The sequence below is a fragment of the Stegostoma tigrinum genome, chromosome 6, assembly GCF_030684315.1.
Source record: "Stegostoma tigrinum isolate sSteTig4 chromosome 6, sSteTig4.hap1, whole genome shotgun sequence".
Lineage (NCBI taxonomy): Eukaryota > Metazoa > Chordata > Chondrichthyes > Orectolobiformes > Stegostomatidae > Stegostoma > Stegostoma tigrinum.
In genome coordinates this window covers 79347474-79366122 of record NC_081359.1, presented here as the reverse complement: position 1 = coordinate 79366122, position 18649 = coordinate 79347474, and positions in this window count along the sequence as shown.

Below are 18649 nucleotides of genomic sequence, written 5' to 3'. Positions count from 1 at the left end.
AGTATCTATGGCTCATGAGGCTTCACACGAAGTGTGAAAAACCCACACATTCAAATGAAAAGAAGAGAAATTAGAAAAATGTTGGAAATACTCACCATGTCAGACAGCATCTGGGGGGATCCAAAGAAAAACAGTGTTGACATTTTGGCTCAGTAAATACTTCCAGCATCTGTCGTATATTGCTTTTGTATTCTGACTGTAGGGTTGGTTGAAATCTGTGTTCATATGTTGCCATGGGCATTTTAATTTGGAATTCTGCCTATCTTAGCAGCATGGTTTGTTAACTTCCTAGGTGTCTCATTGAAGAATTCAACTAAATAATACAGTCTTAGTAAATCTGAAAGTGACACTGAATGTTTAATTGTGAAATGTCATTCACAGAATTTATTCATGTCCATATGCTTAACAATCTGTCAATCTCCTAGCTGCCCGCCCACCAAAATCCAACCCCCACCATGCCCACCATTATGTCCTACTAACTTGTAATCTGTTATGCTGCTTTACTCGAACTTTTTTACTAGGCTGTGCTTCTGAGTTAATAAATACAGAATTTCACCCACAGGTTGGAAGTTGAATCCTGTAAGAGTGGTAGAGGCAGAAACACTCCTAACATTTATTTTAATAAAAAATATTTAGATATACATTTACAATGCCAAGGCAGACCAGACCATGGGTCAAGTGTTGAAAAATGGGGTTAGAATAGTTAGGTAACAAAGTGTGGAGCTGGATGAACACACCAGGCCGAGCAGCATCTCAGGAGCACAAAAGCTGACGTTTCAGGCCTAGACCCTTCATCAGAGAGGGAGATGGGGAGAGGGAACTGGAATAAATAGGGAGAGAGGGGGAGGTGGACCGAAGATGGAGAGAAAACAAGATAGGTAGGGAGGAGAGTATAGGTGAGGAAATAGGGAGAGGACAGGTCAGTCCAGGGAAGATGGACAGGTCAAGGAGGCGGGATGAGGTGGTGGGTAGGAAATGGAGGTGCGGCTTGAGGTGGGAGAAAGGGAAGGGTGAGTGGAAGAACAGGTTAGGGAAGCAGAGACAGGCTGGGCTGGTTTTGTGATGCAGTGGGGGGAGGGGACGAACTGGGCTGGTTTTGGGATGCGGTGGGGGAAGGGGAGATTTTGAAGCTTGTGAAGTCCACATTGATACCATGGGACTGCAGGGTTCCCAAACGGAATATGAGTTGCTGTTCTTGCAAACTTCGGGTGGCATCATTGTGGCACTGCAGGAAGCCCATGATGGACATGTCATCTGAGGAATAGGAGGGGGAGTTAAAATGCTTCGTGACTGGGAGGTGCAGTTGTTTGTGGTGAACCGAGCGGAGGTGTTCTGCAAAGCGGTCCCCAAGCCTCCGCTTGGTTTCCCCAGTGTAGAGGAAGCCACACCGGGTGCAATGGATACAATATACCACATTGGCAGATGTGCAGGTGAACATCTGCTTAATATGGAAGGTCATCTTGGGGCCTGGGATGGGGGTGAGGGGGGAGGTGTGGGGGCAAGTGTAGCATTTCCTGCGGTTGCAGGGGAAGGTGCCGGGTGTGGTGGGGTTGGAGGGCAGTGTGGAATGGACAAGGGAGTCGCGGAGAGAGTGGTTTCTCCGAAAGGCAGACAAGGGTGGGGATAGAAAAATGTCTTGGATGGTGGGGTCAGATTGTAGATGGCGGAAGTGTCAGAGGATGATGAGTTTTATCCGGAGGTTGGTAGGGTGGTATGTGAGAATGAGGGGCATCCTCTGGGGGCGGTTGTGGCGAGGGCAGGGTGTGAGGGATGTGTTGCGGGAAATGCGGGAGACGCGGTCAAGGGCGTTCTCAATCACTGCGGGGGGAAAGTTGCAGTCCTTGAAGAACGTGGACACCTGGGATGTGCAGGAGTGGAATGCCTCATCCTGGGAGCAGATGCAGCGGAGGCAGAGGAATTGGGAATAGGGGATGGAATTTTTGCAGGAGGGTGGGTGGGTGGAGGTGTATTCTAGGTAGCTGTGGGAGTCAGTGGGCTTGAAATGGACATCAGTTTCTAGCTGGTTACCTGAGATGGAGACTGAGAGGTCCAGGAACGTGAAGGATGTGTTGGAGATGGCCCAGGTGAACATGAGGTTGGGGTGCTCCACCGAACACATCTCCACCTATCTGGACTCCATTTTCTCCCCTTTGATCCAGGAACTCGCTACCTACGTCCGTGACACCAACCACGGCCTCCACCTCCGCCAGGACTTCCAATTCCCTGACCCCCAGCACCTCATTTTCACCATGGACGTCCAGTCCCTATACACCTGTATTCCTCATGCAGATGACCTCAAGGCCCTCTAATTCTTCCTGTACTGCAGGCCCGACCAATCCCCCTCCACCGACACCATCATCCATAAAAACACTTCACCAACAACTTCCACCCCACCCAGTGGTATCAATGTGGACTTCACAAGCTTCAAAATCTCCCCCTCCCCCACTGCATCCCAAAACCAGCCCAGCTCATCCCCGCCTCCCTGACCTGTTCTTCCTCTCACCTATCCCTTCCTCCCACCTCAAGCCGCACCTCCATTTCCTACCTACCACCTCATCCCGCCTCCTTGACCTGTCCGTCCTCCCTGGACTGACCTATCCCCTCCCTACCTCCTCAGCTATACTCTCCTCTTTACCTATCTTGTTTTCTCTCCATCTTTGGTCCGCCTCCCCCTCTCTCCCTATTTATTCCAGAACCCTCACCCCATCCCCCTCTCTGATGAAGGGTCTAGGCCCGAAATGTCAGCTTTTGTGCTCCTGAGATGCTGCTTGGCCTGCTGTGTTCATCCAGCTCCACACTTTGTTGTCTTGGATTCTCCAGCATCTGCAGTTCCCATTATCACTTAGAATAGTTAGGTGCTTGTTTTTGACTGGCACAGACTCAATGGGCTAAAGGGCCTTTTTTTCTGTGATGTAAATCTCTATGGCTCTACAAGAAGATTGTTTTAGATATTGAAATTGGTGACCAGATAATGCTCATTGCTTCAGGCTATTTTCAACAAAACCAATCGAGTTCGTAGTACCTCTCAAAAGCTGCATGAATGGATAGAATCATTTAATCAAACCATCTGTTTAGCCTAGAGGAGGCATTATTGCATGTTAAACTGTAACCCATAAAATGAGATGATATGCCGAGTACATTCATTAGCTTCCTATCCTCAGCCTAAGCTGGGACGTTCTGGAATAGGAGAACAGAACTGACTGCCTTTGACATCGTGGCCACAAGACCTGTCAAAATTATACTCAATGGAAGTCAGGTGGTAAACTCTCTGCTGTTTTGACTCATACCTAGCACGAAACAAGATGGTTGTGTTTGTGGAAGTTAGTTATTTTGACGTCAGGCCTTCTCTGCGGGAGTTCTTCAGGGTAGTGTCCTAGGTCCTATCATCTTCAACTGCTTCATCAACGACCTTCCTCCATCGTAAGGTCAGAAGTGGGGGTGTTCACTGATGATTCCACATTTTTCAGCACCATTCATGATTCCTCAGACATTGAAGTGTTCCATGTCCAAATGCAGTGAGACGTGGACAATTTCCAAGTTTGCAACAAACAGTCATGCCTCAAAAAGTGCCAGGCAATGATTATCACCAGTGATAGCATCTAACCATTGTCCCTTGATACTCAATGAATGCTTTATAATAACATACCAGGGGTTAACATTAACTCGTAACTGAAATGTACTAGTCATTCAAATATAGTGTAAAGACCCATGTCAGAAAATAGGAATACAGTGCAGTTCAGTGCACCTCCTGACTCCCCAAAGTCCATCCACCATCTAAAAGGCACAATTCAATAATGTCATGGGATAATTCCCACTTGCCTGGGTGAGTGCAGATCCAACAATATTGAAGAAGCATGACACCATCCAGGATAAAGCAGCCTGATTGACATCACATCCACAAACATCACTCCCTGAACCACCAATGCTCAGTAGCTTCAGTGTGCATCATCAACAAGATGCACTGCAGAAATTTACCAAGTCTCCTTAGACAGATCCTACCAGAGCCACAACCATTGGCATGTAGAAGAATAAGGACAGCAAACACATGGGAACACCACCACCTGTAGCTAACCCCATTGCAAGCCACTCACCAACCTAAGTCAGAGATATGTTGATGATCATTCAGTGTCACTGAGTCAAAATCCTGGAGCTCCTCTTTAACAAAATTATTGGTGTATCTACACCAAATGGACTGCAATGATTCAAGGAGGTAGCTCACAACCACTTTCTGAAGGGTAATTAGGTATCTGCAGTCATGCTGGCCCAACCAGCAAAATGCACATCATAGTGTCATAGAGCTGTATAGCATGGAAACTGACCCTTCAGTCCAGCTCGTCCATGCTGAACAGATACCCTCAATTAAACTAGCCCCATTTGTCAGAATTTCATATATCACATATCATTCTAAACTCTTTCTGTTCATGTACCCATCCGAATGCCTTTTAAATGTTATATTGTACCAGCCTCTTATTTCGTGCATGCATCACCCTCTGCATGAAAAAGTTACCCCTTAGGTCCCTCTTAAATCTTTCCCCTCTCGCCTTAAACCTATGCCCTCTAGTTTTGGATTCCCCCAGCCTGGGGATAAAAACTTGGCTGTTCACCCTATCCATTCTCCTCATGATTTTATAAACCTCTAGAAGGTCACTCCTCCACTTTCAACACTCCAGGGAAAATAGCTCCAGCCTAGTCACCCTCTCTCTTTAGCTCAAATCCAGCAACACTGGCAACATCCCTGTAAATCATTTCTGCACCTTTTCAAGTTTCACAACATCCTGCCTATAGCAGGGAGGCCAGAACTGAATGCAATTTTCCAAAGTAGCCTAACCAATGTCCTGTACAGCCACATCATGACATTCCAATTCCTATACTCAATGCACTGGCCATTAAAGGTAACCACACCAAATACTTTTTCACTACCCTGTCTATCTGCAACTCCACCTTCAAGGAAAAATGAACCTGCACCTCAAGGTCTCTTTGTTTGGCAACACTCCCACTGAATGAATAAAACAAAAGATCCATTTTGTTTCATTAGTTAACAATTAGTATGACTGCTTTTTATTTGGAAAAAGTTGCCTCTGTGAAATCATATTTTGGTTCATGCTTCCTGGAACATTTCATAAAATTGGTCATTGTTATCGTTTTTCTAAGTACTGTTTGGCAAATCTGTTTTACATTTTCTCATCACCCTATTCAGAGATGTTATTACACACCTTTGAAGCAGGTGGGATTTGAAGCCAGACCGGCTCAAAGTTAGGGACATTACCACTGAACCACAAGAAACCCTAAGCAAATCCATTTGATTATATCTGTGTTTAATTGTCTCAATTGCTATTAGGGAGTTCACCTGAAAAATGATATCCCTGCATGTATTCTCAATTGTTATTTCTAAGAATAGAGTGGACTTTGACACAGGTATGTTAAGTATGCATGTAAAAGGTGGATCAATGGTAGCTATAGAGACAGCAGGAACCACAGATGCTGGAGAATCTGAGATAACAAGGTGGAGAGCTGGATGAACACAGCAGGCCAAGCAGCATCAGAGGGGCAGGAAGGCTGACGTTTTGGGCCGAGACCCTTCTTCAGAAGAAGGGTCTAGGCTCGAAATGTCAGCCTTCCTGCCCCTCTGATGCTGCTTGGCCTGCTGTGTTCATCCAGCTCTCCACCTTGTTATCAATGATAGCTTATACATGTTTTTAGAGGAAGTTGGCAATGCTCCTAAATACAATATCTCAGTGGGAATATCCCTTGGTGGATTTGCACTCACATGTGAATGTCTCCTTGATAACAGACTTATAAGAATTATTAATAGAGACAGTGGGAATTCTACTGAGCACTGCACTAAATCTCAAATTAGAAGCTGGACTGCTTAATAAATATATTGGGAGAATTGCATGTAATCTGTATAATTCACCCACTGGAATTTTGACTATTGCCAAAACATTTGACTTCATAAAGATGGAATCCCATCCACTTCATCCTATAAAATGCTTTATCTGCAGTCACAGAGAGATTTGTTATTAAGATTTTATTAAGAGATTTGTTATTATGTGGCACTCATTAGCCAACTTTACTTTTCTTATGGTGGTTCTAATATTAGCAAATAAAAGAATGTTGAAAAGAATAGGTCTCACATTTGTTAATTTATTTAATCAGTATACTTAGCAGATAAATGTTGTGAATTCTTGTGAATTACGGAAGGAGGAAAGCAGAAAGAAAAAAAGATTTTTTTCACAAAATTGTAAAGTCATCATTAAATAAAGCAAAAGCATGTGCTTGACCTGTCTCTGACTGCAGGCCCTATCGCGTCATAAAGGAAGTAGAGCTTTTCCAGCACGGAAAAATGGCCTTCAGCCCATCATGTCTATGCTGGCCATTAAACATCCATCTATTCAAATACTACCTCCTACCACTAAGCCAATTTAGGACCTAAATCGCAAAACCTGGACACCATGGGCTCTTGAGACCTTGTCAAGAGCCTTAATGAAGTCTATATAAACAACATCAACTGCACTCTGCTCATCTACGCACCTAATCACCACCTTGAACAATTCAAATTTGTTAACACAATTTTCTCCTTACAAAGCTATGCCGAGTGATCTTGATTAACCATTGCCTCTCCAAGTGGAGTTTAATTCTATCCATCAGAATTTTTTCCAACAGTTTCTCTATCATAGATGTTAGACACACTGGCCTGTAATTTTCCTATTACCCTTCTTGAAGCATGGTACCATTGAACTAATTAGCTTTAAGAGTGTTGTTGCTTACCTTTTGGAACATTCCTTCTGAATGCATTGCAATTACAAAAGCTCAGAATTTAGCGAATTAGATTTAGATTTAGATTTATTTATTTGTCACATGGACTAAGTATAGGAGTAGATAAGTACAGCGAAAAGTGCACAAAATTGCCATTCACTGGCACCCACTTAGTTACGAAAACTAGAATTAAAAGATTTAACAAAGTCAAAAGGTAAACAAGAAAAAAGACAAGTCCAGATCTCAGAGATGACACAGTGTGGAACTGGAGAAACACAGCAGGCCAGGCAGCGTCAGAGAAGTGGGAAAGCCAACATTTTGGTTCGGACCCTTCTACAAAAAATAGGTCTTAACAGAGTCATTCGATCCACCATCACTGCAGGACATGGCCTGCACTTTCAGCTCCCACCACGTGGTTCCTGGTTATGACCCGACTCCCTAAATAAGTAGTTGAAAGGGCAGGGGGGAGGGGTTGTGGGGCGGGGGACCAATAGAATTCTGGAGAGAGGAGAGAGAAAAAGATGACAAAACTATAGGGAAAGGGAATCAGCAAGCAGAGTGGAGTTCCAAATGGAGTGACTTACGCAGTTGCCATTTTGACAGCCAAAGTTCCTTGAGCTACAGACATATACTGCAGATGTGTTTTATTGGTGGATCATGCTGGTATCTGCCAGTACATAATGTTGTAGCTGCAACACATCACCTGGTCTGCCAGTCTATTAAATGTTATTTAACTAATTTGCTTTTCCAGACTCAAAATATCACTCAGTGATCCATTTCTAAATTTTAATCCAGATAATAACTAAATTTAACTAGATTAAACAAAATTTGGTATTTAGTATAACTCAGCCCCATAATTTTAATTTATTTAACCCTGCAATAAAACATAAAATATTGGTAATCGCCAATAGGTCAGAGACCATCTGTGGAGAGAAACAAAGTTAATATCTTATGTCAGTAACCTATCTGATTGTCATTGGCCAGAAATATGGAACGCTCCCAAATTATCCTGAACTTGGGAAGAGCAGACTGGCAAGCAATTTAAGATTTTCAGTTAGCTTGCAGAATAGACCATTTGTGTGTATCAGAAACTTCCATAGACCCTGTTCATTGCAGACAGAAATAATATGTATGTACACTGCACCTGTTCCAATTCAACAAAAAAAGTAACAGTCAATCTTTGATTCTCAAGGAAATGTCTTGACTGAAAAATTAAACAAACTTTGGCAGTTAACTATCATACATCATTAGCTAATGCATTCTCACAGCAATGCCTTAACCAATCAGAGTTCAATTGCCACCCAATCAACCCAATCAATTCTCTCAAACAGTATGAAAGTTATTTTCCCTTAACTTTGATATTTCTTACAAATTGTCCTTTGACAATATGTCTCTTTTTTCTCGCAATTCTCAAATTCTGTATTACTCAACATTTATCTTTTCTTTTAAATAGATCAGATCAATGAAAGAAACTATTGGGTAGATTCTTTACTTAAACTGTTTGAAAAGGTAGAAATGCATACAAGGAATAAAAGAAAAGAATTATTACAAATATTGGGAATAAACCTAAATATCCAATAGTAGCCAGAGGTCCATGAGAAAACCACTTTGGAGATTAGACCAATAGTTACTTTTATGTGTAGAATCATGTGGTGATCCTTTATTATCATATTACAAAGTTACATAGACTTTAGAATGTTAATGACCAAGTAAAATATATACCCTGGCGCTGAAAAATGTTCTCAGTGCCTCTAGAATTATTAACGTGTCTTGTGAGGATCTGATGAATTAAAGCAGAATATGCTGGAAATGCACATTATGTCAATCATCAACTAAAATGGACAGGTTAAACTTCTGTGAGTTAGGTGATGATGAATTACAATATCAATTATATTCTGCTTTACCTCTTTCAGATATTGGTTATCATACTGCAAAACCCCAAAGGTTTCTACTCTTATTATAGATTTCTAATCCTTTCCTTTTCCTTTCACTTCTACTTAATGAAATTAGCGTAATAATCTCCATTTTCTTGCGTTTTTGTGACATTCCTCCCTCCACCGTACTCTTGCCTTCAAAGTTGTAGTGGGTTCTTATGGAGAATGTTCGGATTTATCAATTTTGATATAAAATTTAATTTCTTGTTATGATAAGAAGAAAGTAATGTTAACATATAGAATCTAGGAATATGTTATTTATATATGTGAAGGTGTATGAAAATTAACTCGGTCAGTCTTTCCAAAACCATGATTGTAACCAATATGTGCCTCCAGGACTGTAATGAAACTTTGCTCATATGGTGTATTTCTATGGTATAATACAGAAAGATTGGAAGACTTTGTCTTGCTTTTGAGTTTAGAATTATCAAGAATTGATTTCAACATAGAAAAACCCAGAGATAAGAAAGCTATTTATCAATTCAGAGGGGACCTGACTGACGTCAGGAGCAATTATAGCCTCTCCACGGTAAAGGAGATTTTCAGAAGTGTTAAGGAACTAGATTATGACACTGTCTAGACCAAAGGTGTTTGGTTAGCACTCTACAGATTATTCAAAGCCGAAAAAAAATCTAAGATCTCTGTTATGTGAGCTGACGAGTAATAAGTCCTTTCAATTCATGGGACCAGAACTGAAAAGAAACTGTGAAGTCTAACCAATATGATAAGAAAGAAATTACAATGAATTTTAATTATGTAAAACAGTAGCTTTGAGGAGTGGATGGGATTTTGTTTTGCTGTATGTTTTGAAATCCTTTAAACTGAGTTATGTTTAGACCTTTGGAGAGAAATCAAAGTTAATGTTTCAGATCTAGTGATGCTACCTCAGAACAATTCTGAAACATTAACTCTGATTTCTTTCCATAGATGCTGCCAGGTCTACTGAGCTTAACCAGCAATTCCTGCTTTTGTTTCTGATTTACCGCATCCACAATTCTTTTGGTTTTTTATTTTATATTTATACATTGGTTGATTTTGTTTTATATTTTACTATTGTATGTGATAAACTTCTATTTTATTACTAAAACCAAACCTGTAACTTTGTGTAGTTGATTTTCAGTAAGAGTCTGCCACGTTAAGAAAAAAAGAGTTACCAGGCTAAATTTCATCTTGGGATCTGACCTATCCAGCAATAATATCAGCTGGGATCGTAACAATGTCATATCACAGTAGTAAACTGCAGTGACTTTGGGAGAAATTTTGAAGCAATCATAACCATTTTTTTCAATTTTCTAAGAATCGATGATTCCATTTTCATCAGCTATTATTCATTTGGTAGTATGTGTGTCTGAGTCAGAAGATTGTGGATTCAGGACCCAGGACTTAAATCAAGATTGGCACTCAAATAGGTACCGAAAAAGTGTTGCAGTCTTCAGATAAGATGTCTTGATGCCGTTTCAAATAGAAATAAAAGATCCCATTTCTGTCTCTGATGGAGGGAGCAGACACTGCCCCAGTGTATGCATGATGCTAGGGATTATGATACTGGGTCAGAACAAAGGCAACTGTAAGTGATTGCAACAACTGGTAAGGTATCTCCCGAATGAGCATTGAGGTAAAATTATTTAAGCCTGTGCCCTTGTGAGACTGCAGATCCTGGCTGCTTTGAAAGTTGAAAGACTTTAGTCTTACTCATGCATGAGAAAGGAGGTCACTTTATATTGCTTTCAGTGATATCACAGAATTACAAAAGCACTATGGTGCAGAAAAGACCATTTGCCCCATTGTGTCTGCACTGGTTCTTCAAACAAACATCATAATTTCCAGTACCAATTTCCTGTTTCTCCCTATACCCCTGAACACAATTCCTGACCAAATAATCATCCAATGTCTTCTTGAATACTTCAATTGAATCTGCCTCTGCCACATTTTCAGGCAGTGCTCTCCATATCCTAACTACTCACAGTATGAAAACATTTCCTCTCACACCACTTTTGCTTCTTTCAAACCTGCAGCTCCTTGTTCTTGTTCTTTTTGTGAGTGAAAACATATGTCCTTATCTACTCTATCCAGCCCATTCATGATTTTGAAAACCCCTATTACACCTCCTTTCAGCCTTCGAATCCAACTTCATCAATCTATTTGTATAACTTAAGCCTGCACTCCTGCAACCATTCTTGTAAATCACTTCTGCTCACTCTCCATTGCACTCCCATCTTTCCTATAATGTGCGGTCTACAATTATACACAATACTTCAACTGAGGTCTAACAAGAGTCCTAACAATTCTTCTTTCTTTTGTTTGTATTTTAACTGTAGAATAAGAATAAAGAGTGTTTTACTTAAAACTGCATAGTATTACCAATCGAATTATATCTGCAAATCAATGTATACCACACCAACAGTCCTACCATCATCAAGACTTTCTGTGGCCTCTTCCAAAAGCTACAGCAAGTTAGTTAAGTATGATTTCCCCTTCAGAAGTCCATGCTGATTCTTCCTAATCAAGTCACCTTTCCCTCTGTCATTACTAATTTTATCCTGAATCATTGTGTCTTGAAGCTTCTTCCCAACCTAAGTCAAACTCCCAGGTTTGTAATTGTAGAATTATGCTTACAACCTTTCTCGAACAAGGTTGGAGTGTTTGCAATCCTCCAGACCTCCTACCCCTCCTCTGGATTCAGAGAAAATTGAAAAAGTATGGTCACTGACCACATAATTTTTACCTTCACTTCAAAATCCTTGGATGCACCTTATTTGATCCCAGTGCATTGTCAACTTTAATTGCAAACAATCTATCCAAGATTTCTTCTTTATTAATTTTGAACCTTCCTCTGTCAGCATGGCCTGGATAATTCTCTTTTTTTAGAGACATAGGTAAGATATTCATTTAGCACCTCAACAATGCTCCTGTCTTGCGTAAATCCCCTTTTTGGTTCCTAATCAGCTCTACGCCTCCTTTTACTCTTTACCTGTTTGTGTACCTATAGAAGATGTTGGAATTCCCCTTTGTGTTTAACTCATAGTCTTTTCTCATAATTCCTCTTTGCTTCCCTTATTTGTTCTTCCATCTTCCTCCCTAAAACCTTCTGTGATCCTTTTGATCCTAATTGTATTTTCTGCCTTACACATGTCTTTAGCACACTGTTCTTTTTGATGTTCATTTCTATCACTTTTGTCTTCCAGTGATTCTGAATTTGTTTATTCAACTTTTTCCATTTGAGGGAATATACCCTAGCTGTAGTTGAACCATCTACTCTTTGGAAGTGTTGTATTGTTCAATGACTGTTTTCCCCACTAATCTCAGCCAATCCTGCCCAGATCTGCTCTTGTTCCATTGAAGTTCAGTTCTTCAACAATTAGTCTTTCTTACTGTGCATTGTTGCATATCATTCTCCAACACCATCCCAAACCTTACAATACAATGATCACTATCTCCTAAATGTTCCCCCACTGACACTTGATCTACTTGGCCCACTCAACTCCAAGGACCAGGTCTAACAGTGCTTCCCTTCTTAAATTAAAACCAAAACACTGCAGATGCTGGAAATGAAGTCTAAAAGGACTTTTCCTCAGAATGTCTTCTGAAGGAGAAGAGTCATATTGCGAGTGTCGGAATTGAACCCTTGCTGTAATTCTTAAACAGAAACAGAAATTGCTGGACAAATTCAGCAAGTCTGGTAGCATCTAAGAAGAGAGAAAACAGAGTTAATGTTTCAAGTTCAGTGACCCTTCTTCAGAATTGATGGTAGTTAGGAAAAGGTGGTATTTATGCTGATGGCAGAATTGGGGGAGGGAGTGAGTGGATTGATTGATGGTTTCAGAGGTAAGAGACAAAGCAGTTCCAGTCCACTTCTCCAATCATAGATTCTCTCTCACCTCCGCATGCTGAATCACATGAGACAGAAACTATGATTGGAGCAGCAGCAAGAGAGCGAAAAGGGAAAGCAGTGACATGGCAAAGTAGAAGAGTGTCTAGTCTGATTTCGGTGGTCACGGAGTGACTGGGGGGAGCAGTGTGGTCACTGAGTGACCAGGGGGAGGCAGTGTGGTCACTGAGTGACCAGGGATGAGCAGTGTAGTCAGTGGTTGACAGAGGTAGCAGTGTGGTCAGTGAGTGACCTGGGGGTGAGCGGTGTGGTCAATGCGTGACCAGGGGCAGCAGTGTAGTCAGTGCGTGGCCAGGAGGGGGAGCAGTGTGGTCAGTGTGTACAGGGTCTGGTAGCATTAAGAAGAGAGAAAACAGGGTTAACGTTTCAAGTTCAGTGACCCTTTTGTACAGCAATTTGTCCAGCAATTTCTGTTTCTGTTTAAGAATTACAGCAAGGGTTCAATTCCGACACTCGCTGATATTACGATGATTGACTTTCCTTCTTAACCTCTCCAATTACCTGGAGCTTGGTGATAGACCATCGCAAGGTAATACATGAAGTTGAAGTAAAATCAATAGATATAAAGTCCAAAGCAGAGTTAACATGTATGTATGTGAATGCACAGTGTATAGTAAATGAAATTGAGGAATTTCAGATACTGACTGCCATATGGAATTATGACGTTGTGGTGATAACAGAGACTAGGCTCAAGGAAGAGTGGGACTGCATGTTAAATATTCCTGGGTATAAGTTGTTCAGGAAAGACAGAAACAAAAGGAGGAGGGGTAGCAGTATCGGTGAAGGAGGGCAATGCAGTACAAGAGAAAGAGGACATCTCAGAGGGTTCAAGGACAGAGTGAGTTTGACTTGAGCTAAGGAATAAAAAAGATACCATTAAGCAGGAAGGGTTTAGAAGAATAAATCTGCAAGGAAATTACAGAGAAATACCAATGCAGACAGTGAGATGAACCATGACGCACAGGAGTTGTGAGAAAGTTCAAATTGAGATATCTTGAAGTTACAAAATGCTAAATATTTAATGAATAGTTCACTGTGAGCCAGTTAAGGGTCTCCTCTGTTCTATCAATTATCATTCCGTTTCAGAAAATATTTGAGAAAATATGTGTATTTTTGGAAGGTCTGAAATATTTCCACCTCAAAACCAGTTTTCCTTTTACTATATTTAGTGTAATATGTTGCTGATTACAATGAGAGAGTCATATAGTGACATATCACTGGGCTAGTAATCCAGTATTGGCTTTTGTTCTGCAGACAGGGATTTGAATCTCATCATAGCAGATGGTGAAATTGAATTAAATTAATAAATTTGAAATAAAAACAACAGGAATTCTCAGGGTATCAGGTCAATCATTGGAAAGAAAACCTCTTGTTTATTAGCACCTAATACCTCAACTCACCTTGGCTGAAGAATCAGTATTCATGTTGAAAACTACCTGGAGGAAGCATTAGGGGTCGCAAGGCCTCAGAATAGTGCTCTGGGTGAGGAATGGCTATATGCATCATGAAGAATAGCTCATAGAAACACTACTGACCAAGGTGGACAAGTCATAGCTTGAGGTGAGGGAACCAACACAAGGAAAATATCTACTTGACCTCATCCTCACCAATCTATCTGTCAGGCGCATAATCTATCTGTCAGGAACATAATCTATCTGTCAGGTACGTAAGTAGAAAGTGCGGGACAGGCAGATAAAGTGGTTAAGAAGACATATGGGATACTTCATGTTGCTAGCTAAGGCACATGTTTAAGAGCAGGGAGGTTATGTTGGCACTGTGTGAAAAGTTGTTTAGGCCACAACTAGAATATTGTGCGCAGTTCTGAAATCTGCGTTGTATGAGAGATGTGATAGTACTAGAGAGGGTGTAGAGGAGATTTACCAGATGTCGCCTGGGCTGGAGAGTTTCAGTTATCAGGAGGGCTCGGACAGAATGGGGCTCTTTTCATTGGAGCAGAGGAAACTGAGGGAGGACATTATTGAGATGTATAGAATTGTGAGGGCCATAAAGAGAGTCATTGGTGAGTTGGGGTATTTAGTACTAATAAACAGGAAGCTTTCTTTCCAATGTTTGACCGGATACCCTGAGAATTCCTGTTTTTCTTTAATTTTAGATTTATTAATTGAATTCAATTTCACCATCTGCCATGGTTAGATTCAAATCCCTGTCCCCAGAACAAAAGCCGAGGATACTGGATCACTAGCCTGGTGATATGCCACTATATGATTCTCTCACTGTGAACAGTAGCAGGGAAAAACATCTTCCTCTTGATGGAGGGCTCAATGACCAGGGGCATAGATTTAATTTTGGGGTTGGAGGTTTAGAGATGATATGAGGAAATGCTTTTTCACCCACAGAGTGGTAGAAGCCTTGAACACACCTCTGTAATGGTAATAGAAGCATTTATGACTCAAAATATTTAAGATGAATTTAGGGGTACGCTTACAATGTCAAGGCTTACTAGGCTATGGGCCAAATGCAAGAAAATGAGATTGTCTTTATTCACTCGTGGGATACGGGTTAGGGTTAGGGTTTGGGATATGGGTGTCACTGGCTGGCCAGCACATATTGCCCATACCTAGTTGCCCTTCAGCAGGTGGGCAGAGCTGCCTTCTTGAACAGCTGCAGCCCATGTGCTGTAGGTAGATCCTCAGTGCCCTTAGGGTTGGAGTTCCAGGATTGTGACCCAGTGACATTGAAGGAATGAAGATAGATTTCCAGGTCAGGATGGTGAATAGCTCAGAGGGAACTAGAACGTGGTGATGTTCCCATGCATCTGCTGTCATTGTCCTTCTAGATGGAAGTGGATTTGTGTCTGGTAAGTGGGTCTGAGGACCTTTGGCGAATTTCTGCAGTGCATCTTGTTGATAGCACACACTGCTGCTACTGAGCATCAATGCTAGAGAGAATGGATGCTTGTGGATGTAGTGCCAATCAAGTGGGCTGCCTTATACTGGATGGTGTGAAGCTTCTTGAGTGTTGTTGGAGCTGCACTCATCGAGGGAAGTGTGGAGTATTCCATCATGCTCCCGACTTATGCCTTGCAGACGATGGATAGGCTTTGGTGAGACAGGAGATGAGTTACTCGCTGCAGTATTCTTAATCTCTGACCTGCTTTTATAGCCACAATATTTATGTGGCGAGTCCAACTGATTTTCTGGTCAATGTTAACCTCCAGGATATTGATTGTGGGGCATTCAGTGATGACAACATCATTGACTGTCAAGGTGCAGTAGTTTGATTGTCTCTTATTGAAGATGGCCATTGTCTGGCATTTGTGTGGTGTGCATGTTAATTGCCACTTAATAGCCCAATCCTGGATATTGCCCAAGTCTTGTCTATCAGTAACTGAGGATTCGATAATGGTGCTGAACATTGTGCATTCATCAGTGAACATCCCCATTTCTGACCTTTTGATGGAGGGAAGGTTGTTGATGAAGCAGCTAAAAGTGGTTAGGCCTAGTACACTACCCTGAGTAAGTCCTGCAAAGATGTCCTGGAGCTAACCACTACAACCATATTCCTATGTGCTAGGTACGATTTCAAACAGCAGAAGTTTTCCCCTGATTCCCATTGATTCCAGTTTTGAAAGCAGATTAGTAAGGATGAGTTTATGTATGGTTTTCTGTCATGTTGGTTCCTTCACCACCTGCCATAGATCCAGTCTAGCAGTTATGTCCTTTAGAACCTGACCACTATTATTAGTAGGGTTGCTGCCAAGTCACTGTTGGCGGTGGACATTGAAATCATCCAGCCAGAGTGCATTCCATACCCTTGCCAACCTCACTGTTCCCTGCCAAGTTTTGTGCAACATGGGGGAATACTGGTTCATCAGTGGAGAGAGGACAGTACGTGGTAATCAACAGTAAATTTCCTTTCCTGTGCTTGACCTGATGCCATAAGATCTGGAGTCAATGTCAATTCACTCCTTACTGCATACCACTGTGCCACCACATCTGCTTGGTCTGTCTTATCAGTGTGACAAGGCATATCCAAGGATGCTGATAGTGGTGTCAGGAACATTGTCTGTAAGGTACGATTCTGGGAGATGGCTATATCAGGTTGTGCTTGATTAGTCTGTGAGATAGCTCTCCCAATTTTTGCACTAGCACCCCCCAGATGTTAATAAGCAGGGCTTCGCAGGGTCAAGAAGCCTGGTTTTGCTGTTGTAAGTATCTAGTTCGCTGCCTGATGGTCCATCCAGTTTCATTTCTTTATTGAACAGTAAGATTGTTGTTTCTGGCTGGTACAGATTTGATGGGCTTAAGGGCCTTTTTCCGTGTTGTAGGCCTCCATGCTACAATGACGTCATGGTTTGGCATATCGATCATTCTGTCATTACAATCAAACAGGGTCATCAATTCTGCTTCTGCAGAGAATGCAGGTGGGCAAGCCAGGACAGCACCTAGCATACGTAAAATTGAGATCTCAATCAGGTGAAACTTCAACACAGGACTGCTTCACAGCCTGGGTAGCAAGCAACAGTTGAGGCTGAGTGATCCCATAAGCAATAGATATGTTCCAAAGTCAACAATGCTTCGACATCAATTCATGAATGGTGGTAAACAATTAATTAATTAACAGCAAGTTGAGGCTCCATGAGTATCCCTAACCTCAACGATGAGGGAGCCCAGATCACATGTAAAAGAGACAAGCTTGAAAAAAAACCTTCATTTTCATTCAAAAGTGCCATGAGGATGAAGCATCTCAATGCCTACCTGAGGTCTAAACCATCATACGTGCAAGTCTCCAGCCAATTTGATTCTCTCCATGTGGTATCAAGGAAAGACTGGAGCCATTAGATATTGCAATGGCTCTGGGCCCTGATAACATTCCACTAATAACACCGATGGCTTGTGCTCCATAACTAGCTGTTCCTTCAGCTAAGCTGTTTTGGTATTGCTACAACAGATGCATCTACCCGACAAAGTGGAAAATTGTTCACATACGTCTATGCAGGAAAAGCAGGACCAACCTGGCCAACAACAACCCTACTAGTCATCAGCAAAGTGACAGAAGGGGCCATCTACAGTGCTAAGAAGTGGCACTTGCAAAGGAATAAACTGCTTACCGATACCCTATCCGGATTCCACCAGGACCACTCAACTCTTAACACACTACAGCCTTGGTCCAAATGTGGACAAATGAGCTGAAATCCAATGCTGACATGAAAGTGACTGCCCTTGACAACCATGTGGCATTTGACTGAGCATAATATCAAGGAACACTGGCACAGCTGAAGTCAAAGTAATAGAGTCATACAGCGTAGAAGCAGACTTTTCAGTCCAACCATGTTCCCAAACTAAACTAGACCTACCTGAGATAACACAGTGTGGAGCTGGATGAACACAGCAGGTCAGGCAGCATCAGAGGAGGAGGAAAGTTAACTTTGTGGGTCAGAACCCTTCTCCTGATCCGAAACGTCAATTTTTCTGCTCCCCTGACGCTGCCTGGCCTGCTGTGTACCTACAGCTCCAAACTGCATTATCTCTGACTCCAGCACCTGCATATCTTACTATCTCTGACTAGTCCTACCCACTTGCATTTGGCCTATGTCCCCCAAACTTTTCCTATTCATGAACATATCCAACTTGTCTTTTAAATGCTGTAACAGTACCTGCATCCACCACTTTCTCTGGCAGTTCATTTCACACGCAAACCACTCCCTGTATACAAATGTTGCTCCTCACAATTTTAAAAAAATTCTTCTCCTTCCACTTATAAATATGCCCCCTAGTTTTGAATACCCTCACCCTAGGGAAAAGACCCTGGTCATTCATCTTATCTATGCCCCTCATGATGTTATAAACTTCAATAAGGTCACCCTTCAATTTCCTACGCTCCAGTGAGAAAAGTCCTAGCCTATCCAGCCTAGTTTTAAATCTCAAACCCTCCATTCCCAGCAACACCTTGGTACATCTTTCCTCAGATGTCTCAAGTTTAATAATTTCTGTCCTATAACAGGGTGACAAGAGATGCACACAGTACTCCAGGAGAGGCATCATCAATGTCCCGTGCAACCTCAATACAATGAGAAACGGGCAGAGAAGACTTTCCATTGGTAGTACCA